General features: G+C 37.3%; 1 protein-coding gene across 1 annotated transcript in view; it reads right to left on the bottom strand.

Annotated features, from left to right (window-relative positions):
* Window positions 1-17,089, bottom strand: part of PDZD8 (PDZ domain containing 8) — a gene marked incomplete at its 5' end in the record, with an annotated part of 117,416 nt that overhangs the window by 54,955 nt on the left and 45,372 nt on the right. The window lies entirely within an intron of this gene.

Here is a 17,089-nt window from a genome sequence, read left to right as displayed (position 1 = left end):
TGGAGGCTACCCCATTGATGAACTGCAAATAAAAGTCATTTAGATTTATTACTAAATTTGTTGTGATTTTGTCTTTTGACAGTTCTAGCAACTTTATGAAAGGAGACTTTCATAAAGGAGACATTAAGGAGACTTCTGATGACCCATAGACCCCTGAGGAGCACAGAAAAGGTGCTGTTGGTTTGCTTTACGGGATACTCTGTCTTCCCCATGAAGCCCTGAAAGGCCCAAATTCCTCTCAAGTTAGAAGCTCTGCTCTTTTGTGCACTAGAGTTCCTAATCTCGTTGGTTTTGTTGTATCAAGGGTTAATATCTTTGCTGTCAGAGGGCACTTGACCTTTGGATTTGCAGTAGTTGAAGAGTCACTGCAATAGCTGCAATTTTATAAATTTGCAGGTATGTGTATTCTATCTTATTTGTTTCTTTTTCTTGTGCACTTAAGTAAGGGAGGCCTCAGGTGTCCAACTGGGTCGGACAAACTCGGAAAAATTAATGGCTAAGTTGGTCAAGGGAATCTTAGAGCCAAAAGCACAACCTGACTGGTGGGTACTTAAGAGCTATAAAGTGATCAGCTACCCTAAGACTAACCAAGAGAAGATAAGCTGGTCAGGGAATCGGCTCATTGACATTAGGTTGCCCATCAGCTGCAAGAAAATGCCTATACAATGAAGTACACTGTAAAAGCATTACAGGACCCAAACCCCTGGTGCATTCCTCTTAGGCCTTTATCTCTGCTCTGAGAGACCTAAGACACAACAACAACAACAACAAAATGGGACCCTTAATTTCTAAAGATCTGAGTACTCAGCCTTCCGATTTTAATTGCCTTTTACATGTATAAGCACTAGGCCTGGTAGCTGAATATACTTACAGAAGTGGTAAAATCTTATTAAAGCTAATCTAGAATTACAATAGCCACATAAGGACCATTCCAGATGAACAAGACTGTTTAACTAAGAAGGGCACTTCAATCCCAAGCCTACCCACTAGACAGAGAGAATGGAATTCTCATTTTAATTGTCATTCAAAAGCCTCAAAGAAACAACAGGATTCAAAAACAGCTTTTACAAATGATTTGCTGCCAAAAACTAATGAAACACTAAAACTGCAAGATATCTCTCACACCAGGGGCCATAAAACTAAGGTGACTACTACTGCACCCCTCTATCCCACTTTGCCTGAATATTCATAGTCTACTAACCCAGTCTGAATTGCCTTTCTTCTTGGAAAAAACAGTTAAATAATTTCCTTATAAGACACCTGAAAATTCAAGAGGTAACCCCTAGTTAACTTACATTTCCTGGGCAAAAGCAGAGCTGAGAGCTATAATTAGACAATTTCCTAAACCCAGTTTAGGAAGAATTCAGGGTCTTAATTGGAACCTATCACTCTGGTATTACTGACCTATACCAACTAATACACTTGTTGATGGGGGCTCAGGGAAGCCCCAAAATGGAGTAGAACTGTATTATCCTGAGAATGTTCTCATTGACCCAAAAAGCCCATCTGGTCCACTTATGGGCCTAATAAAGCCCTACAAATGACCTTTTGAAAGTCCCTACAAATGACCTTTTGAAAGCCATTCCTAAAGTGTTTCCCACCTGCACTAAGGGGTCTGTCATACAGACTTGCATGCAAAGGAAAGATGAAGCCATTAATGATTTTCAAATTCACTTGGAAGTCCTTTTGGTAAGGTATTCCAGCTTCCCTCAAGTAGATGTGGGCTCAAAAAAAAAAAAAAGATAAGATGAGAGGCTACAGGGCAGAGCTGAATAGAATCATAACAGAACATTTCAAGAGGAATCTAAAACAAAATAAGAAACAAAGGCTTACAAATTAATGGCTTTGCAATTACAGGAGCTCCATAGCAAGTGATAACCTAGAATGACCTTTAGGCCTGCCCCAAGGTGCTTCCACAATAAGGGAAACCTATTGCAGCAATTTCCAAAGAATTGTTACCATTTGTGCAACCAGGACACTGGAAAAGGAGCTGTTCCCAAAGATTTCTAGGCATGTCCCTTAGAACTGGCTTCTGAATTTTTTCCTAGGCTCATTTGTGAACTTCCTGTAAAATCCTGTAAGGATTGCCTATGATTCCTCCTCTGTCTCACCTGAACCTGTCAGAGCTCTCCTGAAGGTGGCAATTTTGATGAGACAAGATTCCCCGTAATCTAGGAATATGCTATCAGTCACAATTTCCAGTTAATATATTAAATGTTGTATGCCACAGAAATAACCAAATTTCCTTGTCAATTACTGATTATAGTGATTTTTAAACATGGTCATTCTAATCTTTGTCATCCACAGAAAACAGTTTTTATTTGCAATTACCCACAGTCCCAAGTTGCATATTTTTCAAGAAAATGCATGACAATTACTCTGGAATACAGGTTTTTGATAACTTTAAGATCATGCCATTGAGCTGGAAAAGAATTTACAGAACTTTAATCAAGAAACCGATGGCTTCATAAAACTGCTAACCAAGATCAAGCAGAACAAGACACAAGGAACTGAATAAACTGATGAGAATATTTTTTAAAGGCTTTATTTGCAGCAATGCTGGCTCTTTAACATTTTTCCCCCAGATTTAAAGAAACTTTTTTTCTTTTAAGCTATTCATAGCTTAGAGTAACTTGGTAAAGTTCACCTTTATGAACAAAACATGTACTTTTTCTCTCTACCTGATCCCTCCAGAATTCAGAAACTATTAATGAGTATTCTTTCTTTGATGGCAACACAGTCATGTGCATAAGTTCAATAAGAATCTGTTCTCCTTGTAAAATAATAGAAACACTGGTTATATTACCTATGACTAGAATGTCCTATTTTCAGATATGGCCAGACAATTTAAGGAACTAAGTTTGACTTTATGAAGCCAATAAAGTCTCCCTCTGGAAATATGGCCTGATACCTTGACTATACAGTTCACATGGTTGCCTTACAGGAGGGCAAAGAATGTCACTTCTCAACAGGCCCAAACCTCAGGATATTTTGGGAACCTCAAGAAAGGAATTCACCCAAACCTATTATGTACTGCTGGCGAAGTTTGGGAGTGAATCCTTTCATAGCCACAAGAGGCTTTTAAAGTCTGAGATTTCTTATCAAAAGTTCCAACAAAACAAACTTTAAGAAGAGTCTATGTGATTAAATATTATTCTTGCTGTACTTATATAAATAATCAGGCCAAGTTTGGTAAGTCTAAACTTATTTTTGCAAACAAATCGGTCTTACTTTAACTATCTTTGGTAGAAATGGGGATGGCTACAGAGAGAAAAATTGTTTCAGAGGAAGAATCACAGTACACCTGTTATTAGATTATAGCCCTATTCACTGTTTGAGTTTTTATTATCCACCTAAAGACTGAAATGGATCCTGAATTCTTCATTTCCTCTAACATCTGGCTACAACTCTTCAATTAAGAACTACTACTCGTTTCTTCAAGTCCTATAAGCTGAAGCTGGAAAACTCAATGTTAGTTTCAAGGGAGGCACTTATGCCATAACCAGAAACTTTAAAACTGCAAACTAGGACAAGAAGTTGACAACTTCACAATGTGGACTGCTTTTCTCAAGACACTGAAAAAAGACTCCTCATAATAATGGGAGCCTTATCCCTCTTAATGTTTCATTACTCATGCCCCCCTTTTTCACTTGGCAGGATAATACTGTAATTAAAATTTCACAATCAATAGCTCCCACAGGTAAGTTGACCGAATCTCAGATCTGTCATTTCAAACCCAAATCTTTACATGACCTAAGAATCCTTTAGTCCACCTAATGAGTAACTTCAGCAACATCCCTAATACAACAATTTGTTCAAACTGTACTAGTGGTCTCTTTTACAGAGTTAGTCTCCTAGACTCCTTTTTTTCCTCACTCCCTATTTTAACTAAACCTAGTCAGAGAATACTAGACAATAAAATTTTTACTCAATGGCTGAACAAGAAGAAATCTGTGCAATTGATGACACATCTTATTGCACATGGATAAAAATATCTGGTTATTAAAGATACTCAGTCACAAAAAATCAGCAAACAGGCTACTTGTTAAAATGGGTAGACTCCTGATCTGGCTCATTCTTTAATCTATTTGATTTGATTGGTTTGGTTCACAGGGATCTTGGTTAGGGAATATAACCCAAACTCTTGGTATTATCCTCCTAATAGTCATAGTCTCCCTAGCACACTGTATTCACTCAAAAGCTTTAAATGGTTATGTGTAGCTATCCAGCAAATGACAAATGGCCTATCTTCCACTGAAACAAGAAAAACTCAAAGAAATGAGCAATCATGAAGATACTATGATCTATGAATGGCATGTTGAGACCAGCAACCCAGAATGATGGTAACTGAAAGTAGAGCTAATGCCCTAAGTTTTGGTCACAGTCTCTGCTAGGGTAAATTGTTAAACAAAAATTGTAGGAGGCTGTTGTTTTGGACTGAATTCCTGCCATAGGCCCTAATAAACCAGATCAAACCAAAATGGAGTCACTCATGCTAAATTCCACATAAGCAGGTATATTCCAATACAAAACAGTTTTTGCTAAAACCAGGAGGTTCCAGTCTATCTGAGTCAGCATAATAAGGAAGTCCTCTCTGCCTTAACCTTTAGAAAATAGTAACCTGAAGCAAACTTACACTAACCAAGCAGTTTTTTCCCTATTGTTCTGTTTCTTTGTTTCTACCTTATAAAACCCACTGTTCTGTCCTTACCCAGTAGGAACATTCTTTCTATTTGTAGAATGGAGGCCTGATTCATGAATCACAAATAAAAACCAACTAGATCTATAATCAAATTAGCTATAATTTTCTTTTGACAGGTGTCAAGCTTATCTTGGGTTTTGTTTTGTTTTGTTTTGTTTTGTTTTTTGAGTTGAAATCTCACTCCATTGCCCAGGCTGGGCATAGCATCAACTTGCTGGGCTCAGGCAATCCTTCCGCCTCAGATTTCCAAGTAGCTAGAACTACAGGTGTGTGCTATCACACCCAGCCAATTTTTTTTTTTTTTGAGTTGGAGTCTCACTCTGTCGCCCAGACTGGAGTGCAGTGGCCGCTCCCAGCCACCGCAGCCTCGGCCTGCTCCAGCGATCCTTCCGCCTCAGCCTTCCGAGTAGCCGGAATTACAGGCATGCGCCACCACACCCAGCTGATTTTTTGATTTATTGTAGAGTGAGGTCTCGCTGCCCAGGCGGGTCTCGAACCCGCGGGCTCAGGCAATTCACTCACCTCAGCCTCCCAAAGGCACGGGATTACAGGCTGAGCCACCGAGCCCGGCTTTTTTTTTTTTTTTAATTGTAGAGATGAGGTCTCGCCAAATTGCCCAAGTTGTTCTCGAACTCGTGGGCTCAGGCAATCCTCCCGCCTCAGCCTCCCAAAGTGCTGGGATTACAGGCTTGTTTTTCAATAATAAAATTTTTGTCTGTTCTGAATTTGATTTTACCTTTGAAATGAATACTGCTTTTATTAATTCTGATTTTAGATCAATTTCTGATTCTATGTCATAGCATTTACAACATTTACATCTTCTCTGTCCATTTCTTCTACAAAGTACTTAAAAAGAACTGTAGCCTTTAATGAATATCAAATACTAAAAAACATGGGCAAACATTAGTAACATTAGAGTCTCCTAGAAAAGTTAACTTCACTATAGTGTCAAATCTGCCAGCTTAAGGATTTATTTTGCTCCAAAACTTATTTCTTGGGGGGAAAAAAAAGTATTACTTAGGATTTAGTATAAAGTATAATCTGTGCATAAACTTGCTAATATTTATTTTGTTTGCAAGAATGACCCCCACCACCATCAGCAGACAGGGCAAAAGACTAACTGTTTAGATTGTGACTGTCTCTCCTACAAGCTCCAGACCTAGTGTTTGGGACATAACTCATGTGAGTGCTTCACATGCCTGCTTTCAACTTGACATCAATGAAGTTCCTCAACCAGTAATGACTCTATGTTGATTGTCAAGCTTTAATTCTCAGAAGATTTATCATATCTCTCCCCATTTTCCTGATTTCTCAACTTGAGAGTTGAAAAACATGGACCTTTCTGAAGAAATGCCAGAAAGGAGTTCCCACTGGAAATACTAGTACCAACCAGTTCAGTGAATTTAGAAGACACGTGCTTTAGCTTAAGATGAACAATAATATCCACATTTAAACAAAAGGATCCATTTTCATTCTATATCTCTTACAATTCAATCTTGAGCTTCATTCAAATTATATAATCACTTCATTCAAATTATATAATCACTAGAAACAATCACTGGCTAATACATATTTTAAGTAAAATAATCAATACATACTGAATTCAGTCACTTACTAACCTAGTATTAGTTATCCCGTGTGTCTTTCCTTCCTGTTCCTAATATATGTGTATGAAGCATTTACCTCCTCACCATTAACCTACAACACCTCTTAATTTTGTCTCTGGGGCTTCAAATTCTCTATACAATTCACTCTATAAATAAGTGTTTCCTAATATCACTTTCAATAACTCCTCTCTGATCGAAGGATCACAATCTTGACTTCTTTTGCCAGCAAATCTGGCCCTGACTTTTCACAAGACATCTACTCTTAATTTTCACTTTTATCTTATTGGTTCTCTTTCCAATTACCTAAAATCTACCACCCATCTGCCTGCCTGTATCTTATCCATGAAATGTTCCATAGCAGCTTCAACTCAAAAAATACTTCTCCCTTGCACTAAATTTCTGTACTACTTATTACCTAAGTTTCAATTCAAATCAGAGAGCCTTGTATAGTTAGCTTGTTTATGCATTTGTTTTGTCTGTTAGTCACAACTACATTATGAGTTTCTAGAGGACAGGCACCGAACTTCACAGTTTTGTATTCACTTAGTACTTAGACAAAATGCTGTCACTATTGCTGGCAGAATGACCTACAGTAGTATGATGGAAGCAGTGGTGGTAGTGGTGGTGGTGGTAGCAATAGAACCAGCAGCAAAAACAGTAAGTACACATTTATTGTAGGGGCAGTTCTAAGAGTTTTACACTTAATATTTCACTCATTTTCACAATTATTCTAGGAGCTAGGTAATATCATTATTAATTTACAGATTAGAAAACTGAGCACAGAGATGTTAGGTAATTTGCTCAACATTACAAAGTTAATGAATGAAGAGTCTAGACTACTAAGTAAGTTGAAGAGATTTTGAAAGAAAAAAGCAGTTATCTTTTGATTATAATCATAAATCCTACCTGCAAACACATTTAAAAAAACCTAACAGTAATGCCATAATGGTGTAAAGAAAAAGAAAAGTCAAAGATATATCCTCTTTTAAATTCTTATTTTCTGACCATAGTTCATTTTAGTTGAAGGTATAACATATGAACATGCCAATATAACACTTAAAATATTTTGAAGTTTGGAATTTTTAAAAAGAGCATTGATTTTATGTCACTTGTGTTCCTACTTAATTTTCTTAAATTATTTTACAATTTATAAGGAGGACCCCCCCAAAACCCAGAATTATCTTTTGGAGGGTGGGCCCCTTGTAGTACACCTGGAATTTGTCCTCCAGATCAAATGGCCAACCAGAGTTTTCATCTTGAAGTTTTTAGAAGGTTGTGTCATGATTTGCAGAAGAAACATCCTACATTGTGGCAAATAAGTGACTGGTCCTTCCACCACGACAACACAACTACCCACTTTGTGCTGAGTGTCCAGCAGTGTTTGACCAAAAATGGCATGACCCTCATGCTCCACCCTTCCTATTCACCTGATCTCACCCGGAGTGACTTTTTGTTGTTGTTGTTGTTTCCCGGGATGAAAAAAGTTCTCAAAGGGATACATTTTGCCATTGTGGAAGAGCACGAAACTAAGAGCCATCAAAATTGATGAGTTCAAAAACTGTTCTGAGCAGTAAATAAAGCATCTTATTAGGTATAGGCGCACTGCATCAAATGGAGAGTACTTTGAAGGTGACTTAAGTTGAGGCATGTAAGTATACACAATTTTTTATAAACAAATTCCATTTTTTGGGGGGGCTGATTCCCCCTCATAGACAACAGAAGAATTAAAACAGCCAAATTTTGTATATAAAACAGTAGTAGTGGTATACAATTACAAAAGACACAAGACTATTTTCCAGCATCATAATCTTAGGGAAAAGGATGTGGGGAAGAAAAAAGAACCTACATAAAGCCAAGAGAGATTAATTCTCCATTTTGAATCTTTGGAAAAGTTTGCATCTAGTCAAAGCAACTAATTATAGGGAAGATTATTTATACCCAGAAAATTTACTAAAACTAAGGGACAACACTCAATTTTTTAAAAAACTGTGTAGGGAAATTTAAATGGATAACAAATATAGACATAGCCTCAAGATCGCTACATAAACTTGATCCACCTAGTAATTATTTCTAAACTGACACAGAATCATACAGCTTTGAAGAACTCTAGGAATAATATTCAGCAACAATACCAAGTAACTCCTTCTAGTTTTTAATGGCAGTCACTTTGAGTGGAATTTTTACATTACACAAATTTAAGTGTATCATATTGGAATTAATTTCCTCTTATCGTTCCCTCCATGTAAGAAACAGACCAGACCTACAGCCTTCATCTAAATCAGACATGCCCAACCCACATGTGACCCAGGACAGCTAGCAGCCCCACAAACTCTTTTAACATCATGTGTGTTTTAGCTTTTATTTTCTTTGTGGTCCCATGTATAGTTCCATTTTTGAAGTTGACAATCACACTTTATTCATGACATTGCTTTTTGGCAGCACATAAACTTGTGAGCCACTGTTTTCAATAATGAAGCAAACAAAGAACAAAATTCAAATAAACATTTCTGACGAGCACCTTGAAAACTCACTAAGTGTAACACAACCCCTTTGGAAAAATAGTGTGGCGATTTCTAAAAGAAAGAAACTGACCTTCCATATGACCCAGCAATCCCCCTATTGGGAATGTACCCGGAGGAACTCAAATCATTCTACAAAACACGCACACATGTTTATTGCAGCACTACTCACAATAGTAAAAATATGGAACCAACCATGCTGCCCATCAAAACTGGACTGGTTAAAAACAATGTGGTACATAAACACAATGGAGTATTATGCAGCCATAAAGAAGGACAAACATGTGGACTTGGCAGTAACTTGGATGGATTTAGAGGCTGTGGTAGCACAGAAACAAAGAACAGAGTAACATATGTTCTCACTCATAAGAGGACCTTGAACAATTATTGTAATACTATAAGAAAGGGACTGGCAATAGAGGAAAACCGCCAGGGGAGGGTGGGTGGGATTGGCATTGAGGGAAACTGCTGGGGGGGGGAGTCACACCTCATCAACAAGGGTACCTGCATAATGTATAGTAATGTAACATATGTAACATTATGTAGCATTATATTAGGTATACAAATGTAACATAATGTAACATTTGTATACCTAACCCTGAGTTGTATCCCACATCGCTAAAATATAAAATTTTAAAGTTAAAAAAAGAAAACTCACTAAGAATTGTGACTACTTCCATCAAATCAGACATTGATAGATTAGTTTTACAAAAACGAGGACAAATTTCCCACTAGTTTTATATTGTTCTTATTTTTCTAAACTTTATAATAAAAAATAAGAAGTTTTATTATGTATATACACTAACTATATTATATAATTTAGATGTGGCCCAAGACAATTCCTTTTTACTTGATGTGGTCCAGGGAAGCCAAAAGCTTGGACATCCCTGATCTAGATGATATTCACTTCATAACACATATTTCTATATTCTAAGATTGTCTTGAAAATGTAACATTTTAAAAATAATGACCTGTCCTATAAAAGGTAAAAAAAAAACTTCTAAAACCTATACCTCTAGTATAATATGAAAGTTTTCAGTACCAGAATACTTTTTTTTCTTCTATAAGTTAAAAAAAAAAAAAAGAATATAATGGCAGACTAAGATAAAAGGAAGAATTAGAAATTTTGGAGTCAGACAAGGCTAGATGCAAATTCCAGTGGTCTTGAGCAAGTAACTTGTAGATCTCAGTTATTTATAAAATGGACATAATAATAATACTAATCTACTAAAGACACTTCGAGAGCTGGAAATAATGAATACAAAGTACCTACTATAGTGGTCATATATTGCAGGTAAAAAGTAAATGCAACTAATAATAATACAATTATCTATATACTCATGTCCCCAAATATCATCAGATATAGCTAGATTTTTTTTTTTCTTTAAAAAGAAATAAGGCTGGGCACAGTGGTTTATGCCTGTAATCCTCACAATTTGGGAGGCTGAGGTAGAAGGACTGCATGAGCCTGGGAGTTAAAGACCAGCCAAGGCAACACAGCAAAACTTCATCTCTATAAAAGTAAAAAAATTAGCCAAGAGGCACACATCTATAGCCCAAGCTACTTAGGAAGCTGAGATAGGGGGTTTGCTTGAGCCCAGAAGTTTGAGGCCAACCTGAGCAACATAGCAAGACCCCGCTTCTACCAAGAAAAAAAATTAGATGCAAAAGTCAAACAGGCCAGGTATGGTGGCTCGTGCCTGCAATCCCATCACTTTGAGAGGCAGAGGCAGGAGGACTGCTTAAATTCGGGAGTTCAAGCCCAGCCTGCGCAACATAGCAAGACCTCATATCTACTGAAAAAATAATTAATAATTAATCTGGGAGTGGTAGTATGTACCTACAGACCCAGATACTTGGGAGGATGACATGAGCCCAAAAGGTCAAGGCTGCAGTGATCCATGATCATACCACTGCATTCTGGCCTGGGTGACAGTGTGAAACACTGACTCAAAAAAAAAAAAGTAAAATGTCAAATATTAAAATAAATGTAGAATATAAGGAATGCCCATATACCATCTACTCAGGATGAAAACAAGTATTATTATTTAGCTTCAGATAGTTTTAAAAAAAATGTTTAAAAGTTCAATATCTCTGGGGGATACAAATAGTTTTTTGTCTGGCTTTTTAAGAGTACCCACCACCCCCATCTGTGCATATTGTATCCAATAGGTGATTATTTTTGTCCCTCTACCCCTACTCTCCCTCCCCTTTCTGGGTCTCCAGTGTCTATTATATCATTCTCCATGTCTTTGCATATCCTTAGTTTAGTTCCCACTTATAAGTGAGAACATGCAGTGTTTGGTTTTCTGTTCCTGAGTTAGTTTGCTTGGGATAATGTTCTCCAATTCCATCCAAATTGTTGCAAAAGACATTATTTCATTATTTTTGATAGCTGAATGGTATTCCATAGTGTATATATACCACAATTTCATTATCCACTGGTTGGTTGATGGGCATTTAGGGTAACTGTGAATTGTGCTGCAATGAACATGTGGGTGCAGATGTCTTTTTTATATAACGACCTCTGTTCCTTAGGATAGACAGGTAGTCTGGGAGTGCTGGATCATATGGTAGATCTACTTTTAGTTCTCTAAGTCCCATACCGCTTTCCATGGAAATTGTACTAATTTACGCTCCTACCAACAGTGTATAACCATTACCTTTTCTCCACATCTGCAAGAGCATCTATTGTTTTATGACTTTTAAAAAATGGCTATTCTGGTGTAAGGTAGTATCTCATTGTGGTTTTAATTTACATTTCCCAGAGGAGTGACACTGTGCATTTTTTCATGTTTGTTGGCCATTTGTATATCTTCATTTGGGAGATATGTGGCCATGTCATTTACCCACTTTTTAATGAAGTTATTTGCGTTTTCCTTGCTGATTTGAGTTCTTTGTAGATCCTAGATATTAGTCCTTTGTCAGATGTATAGTTTGCAAATATTTTCTTCTACGCTGTAGGTAGCCTATTTGTTCTGTTGATTATTTCTTTTGCTATGTAGATGCTTTTTAGGTTAAATAAGTCCCACTGGTTTGTTTTTGCTGCATTTGCTTTTAGAGTTTTAGTCATAAATTATTTGCGTAGGCTGATGTCCAGAAGAGTTTCTCCTAGGTTTTTTCCTAGGATTTTTATGGTTTCAGGTCTGACATTTAAGTCTGTAATCCACCTTGAGTTATTTTTTGTATATGGGAAGAGATAAGGATCAAGTTTCATTTTTTTGCATGTAATTAAGCAATTTTCCTAGCATCATTTATTGAATAGGGCATCCTTTCTCCAATGTATTTTTTTGTCTGCTTTGTCAAAGATCAGTTGGTTGTAGGTATTTGGGTTTATTTCTGGATTCTCTATTCTGTTCCATTGGTCCATGTGTCTGCTCTTGTACAGTACCATGCTGTTTTGGTTACTATAGCCTTGTGGTATAATTTGAAGTTAGGTAATGTGATGCCTCCAGCTTTGTTCTTTTTGCTTAGGATTGTTTGGGCTATTCTGGCTCTTTTTTGGTTCTATATAAATTTTATAACTGTTTTTTCTGATTCTGTGAAAAATGATGTTGGTAGTTTGATAGGGATTGCATTAAATCTGTAGAGTACTTTGGGTAATATGGTCATTTTAATAATGTTTATTCTTCCAATCCATAAGCATGGGATTTTTCTCCATTTGTTTGTGTCCTCTGCAATTTACCTCATCAGAGTTTTCTAGTTCTCCTTGTAGAGATCTTTCACCTCCTTGGTTAAATATATTCCTAGGTATTTTAGCTTTTTTGGCTATTATAAATAAAATTAAGTTCTTGATTTGATTCTCGGCTTGGTTACTATCGGTGTATAAAAGTGCCACTGATTCATGTGTGTTGATTTTGTATCCTGAAACTTTACTGAATTCATTTATCAAGTCCAGGAGTCTTTTGGAGAAGTCTTTTGGATTATTGGATATAAGATTACATCATTCAGCATACAGAGATAGTTTGATTTCTTCTTTTTCAATTTGGATAGGCTTTATTTCTTTTTCTTACCTGATTGCTCTGGCTAGGACTCCTAGTATTATGTTAAATAAGAGTGGTGAGAGTGGGCATCCTTGCCTTGTTCCGGTTCTGGGGTGGAATGTGTTAAACTTTTCTCTATTCAGAATGACAGTGATTGTGGGTTTGTTGTATATGGCTTTTATTATTTTGAGGAAAGTTCCCTCTATGCCTGTTTTGCTGAGGGTCTTTTATCACCAAGGGATGCTGGATTTCATCAAATGTTTTTTCTGCATCTATTGAAATAATCATATAATTTTTTTGGTTTTAATTGTTTATATAGTGGATCATGTTTACTGACTTGCATATGCTGAACTACCCTTGCATCCCTGGGATAAAACTCACTTGGTTGTGGTATTTTTTTTTTCTTAAATGTGTTGCTGAATTTAGTTTGTTAACATTTTATTGAGGATTTTGCATCTATACTCATAAGGGGTATTGGTCTGTACTTTTCTTGTGTGTGTGTGTGTGTATGTGTGTCTTTCCTGACTTTGATATCAAAGTGATACTGGCCTTGTAGAATGAATTAGAGAGGATTCTTTCCTCTTCAACCTTGTGGAATAGCTTCAATAAAATTGGTACCAGTTCTTCTTTGAAAATCTGGTAGTATTCAACTTATGAGTCCATCAGGTCCCGGACATTTTTTTTTGTTGTTGGGAGAATTTTAATTACTGTTTCAATCTTGCTGCTTGCTATTGGTCTGTTTGGGGTTTCTTTTTCTTCCTGATTCAAGGTTGGGAGGAGTTGTATGTTTCCATGAATTTATCCATTTCCTCTAGATTTGTTTGCATAGAGATGTTCATAATAGTCTCAGATGATCTTCTGAATTCCCACTGCATCAGTTGTAATGTTTCCATTTTCGTTTCTGGTTGGGTTAATTTGAGTCTTTTCTCTTTGTTTCTTAATTCAGCTAGCCAGCAGTCTATCAGTTTTGGTTAACTTTCAAAGACCCAACTTTTTGTTTCATTGATTCATTGAATTGTTTTATTTCAATTTCATTTAGTACAGCTCTGATCTTTGTTATTTCTTTTCTTCTGCTAGTGTTGGGTTTAGTTTGTTCATATTTTTCTAGTTTCTTGAGGTATGATGTTAGGTTGTCAATATGCGATCTTTCAGTATTATTAGTGTAGGCATTAAGCACTATAAATTTTCCTCTGAAAGCCAGGCTCGGTGGCTCAGCCTGTAATCCCACACTTTGGGAGGCTGAGGTGAGTGGACTGCCTGAGCCTGCGGGTTCAAGACCCGCCTGGGCAAACTGGCGAGACCTCATCTCTGCAATAAACCAAAAAATTAGCCAGGTGTGTAGCGCGCGCCTGTAGTTCCAGCTACTTGGAAGGCTGAGGCGGAAGGATCACTGGAGCCCAGCAGGTCAAGGCTGCGGTGGCTGGAAGCGGCCACTGCACTATGGTCTGGGCAAAATTTCCTCTGAGTCCAGCTTTGGCTGTGTCCCAGAAATTTTGATAACCTGTTTCATTACTGTCATTTGTTTCAAGAAATTTTCAAATATCCGTCTTGATTTCATTGTTGACCCAAGGATCATTCAGCAGCAAATTGTTTAACTTCCATGTTTGTGATTGGTTTTGTGAGTTCTTCATGGAGTTAATTTCTAGTTTTATCCTACTGTGGTCTGAAAAGGTGCTTGATGTAATTTTTAACTTTTTGAATTTAATGAGACTTGATTTGTGGTCTATCATATGGTCTACCTGGAGAATGTTGCATGTATTGATGAGAAATATGTATATTCTATAGTTTTAGGATGGAATGTTCTGCAGATGTCTTTTAGTTCCATTTGCTCTAGAGTCCAATTTAACACCAATGTTTATTTTGCCTTAATGTTGCCTTAATGATCTGCCTATTACTGTCAGTGAGTGTTGAAGTCTTCCACTATTATTGTATTGTTGTCTCTTTTTTTAGGCCTAGTAGAATTTGTGTATAAAGCTCTGGTCTTAGGTATGCTTTCTCATTAAACTGATTTCTTTGTCATTATATAATAATCATCTGTTTGTGTTTTTTTTTTAACTGTTGTTAACTTAAAGTCTGTTTTATCTGGTATGAGAATGGCTACTACTACTCATTTTTGGTTTCCATTTGCATGGAATATTTTTCCCTATCCCTTCACCTTAAGTCTACAGAAGTTTTTGTGAATTAAGTGGGTCTCTTGAAGGTCACAGATATTTGTCTGTCTCTCTCTCTCTCTCTCTCTCTCTCTCTCTCTGTGTGTGTGTGTGTGTGTGTGTGTTCACTCCATTCTGTCAGTCTATATTTTTTTAATGGGGCATTGTGACCATTTATGTTCAGAATTAGTAATTATATGTACAGTACTATTCAATTCATATCATACTGGTTATATGGTTGCTTTATTTATTTTCTCTATTGTGTTGGTGTTCCATAAGGCCTGTGAACGTTACAATTTACAGCGTTTTTCTACGTTGTATTCTGATCTTTTGCTTCAGTATTTAGAACTCCTTTGAGTATTTCTTAGGGCTAGTCTAGTGTTGGCAAATTCTCCCAACACTTGCTTATCTGCAAACGACTTCATTTTGCCTTCATTTATGAAACTTAGTTTTGTGGAATACAAAATTCTTGGATGATAGTTATTCTGTTTGGGGAGAATGAAGATGGATCTAATCCCTTCTGGCTTGTAGGGTTTCTTCTGAGAAGTCTGCTGCTAGTCTAATAGGCATACCTTTCTTTCTAAGTTACTTGATGCTTTTGTCTCACTGGTCTTAGAATTCTTTCCTTCATATTAATTTTGCATAACTAGATGATTATATGCGTTGGGCATGACCTTTTTGCAAAGAATCTTCTTGGGGTTCTTTGGACTTCTGATATCTGGATATTTACACCTCTCGCAAGGCCAGGGAAGTTTTCCTCCATTATTTCTTCAAATAAATTTTTCAAACCTGTTGCTTTCTCTTCTTCCTCAGGAAAATCTATGATTCTTAGGTATGGACATTTCTTGGAGATTTTGTTCCATTCTCTTGACTCCTTTTTCTTTACTCTTGTCTAACTGAGTTAATTCAAAATTCTTACCTTCAAGTTCTGAGATCCTTTCTTCTGCTTGTTCTAGTCCACTGTTAAAACTTTCCACTGCATTTTGTACTTTCCTAAATGCTTCTTTCATTTCCAGAATTTCAGTTTGTTTTTGCCTTTTTTAAGGTGTCTATCTCTTTGGAATAGTTTTCGTTCATGTCCTGAATTGTTTTGTTTTTCATTTCTTTAGGTTGGTTTTAAATTTTCTCCTGAAGTTCACTGATCAATTTTATAATCAATCTGTTGAATTCTATGTCTGGAATTTCAAAAATTTCATTTTGGTTGGGGTTCATTACTGAAGTGTTGGTGTGGTCTTTTGGAGTTGCTGGTTAACTCTGTTTTTCATTATTGTCGGAATTAATTTTCTGGTTCCTTCTTATTTGGGTAGACTTTTTCTTCTTATTTGAGATCACAGGCACCTGCAGGATTCCCTTGGTTATATATAGCTTTGGCATGGTGAATTTCTCAATTGCCAGCTGTGGCAGTGCTGTGCTAGGTACCTGCACTGGCTCACAGCATCCTGAGTGGCTAATGTGGCTTGGGAAAGTGGTGTTAGCTGGGATTTGGAATCAGGGTTTTCCCAAAGCTGAGGTTTTGTATCTGATGCTGTGGGCTGTGCTGCTGACCTCCAACCAGGAGGTGGTACTTGTGGGAGAGAGCCATCAGCAATGGTGACTGTGGGCTCTCTCTTTGGCATGTGTTGCTCCAAGGAAATGCCCAGTCAACCTAGATGGAGGGTAAGGCTCTGGGGATTACCCAAGTTCTCTGTCTGTTTTGAGCCTTTGAGGGGAGTTCAGGGGAAAAGAGCTGTAGCACCCCACAAGTATGCACTCTTGCCTACCTCAGTGGGAATTAGGAGGATGTCCCAGGCTCCTAGAACAATGCTGTTGTGCAGTGGTGGGGCACAGAAAAGTTTACAGAGGGAATGAGAGGTTGCTATAGCAACACATACCAGTCAACTCCTACCTTGGCCTCAGGCAATCTGCAATCTGAATGTCAAAGTGCAGCTGGTCTTAGGGCCTCAGGTGTCTTAGGGCAACCTGCCCAGTCAGGCACTGTCTGCAGCTGAAGAGTTTTCCCTTGGAGCCCATCAGGCTGGAAAACAGCAGCATGGCTGGCAAGGGTTCCTAAAAAATGGTAGTTGGCACTGCTCAAGGCTTTCTTTTTCCTGCACTACTCTACAGCAAAGTACACCTGTGGATATGGCGG

This window comes from Carlito syrichta, unplaced genomic scaffold (assembly GCF_000164805.1).
Source record: "Carlito syrichta isolate Samal-C Ts95f unplaced genomic scaffold, Tarsius_syrichta-2.0.1 Scaffold305155, whole genome shotgun sequence".
NCBI lineage: Eukaryota > Metazoa > Chordata > Mammalia > Primates > Tarsiidae > Carlito > Carlito syrichta.
The sequence above is the reverse complement of the archived record's forward strand: the minus strand, read 5'-3'. Positions and strand labels throughout refer to the sequence as shown.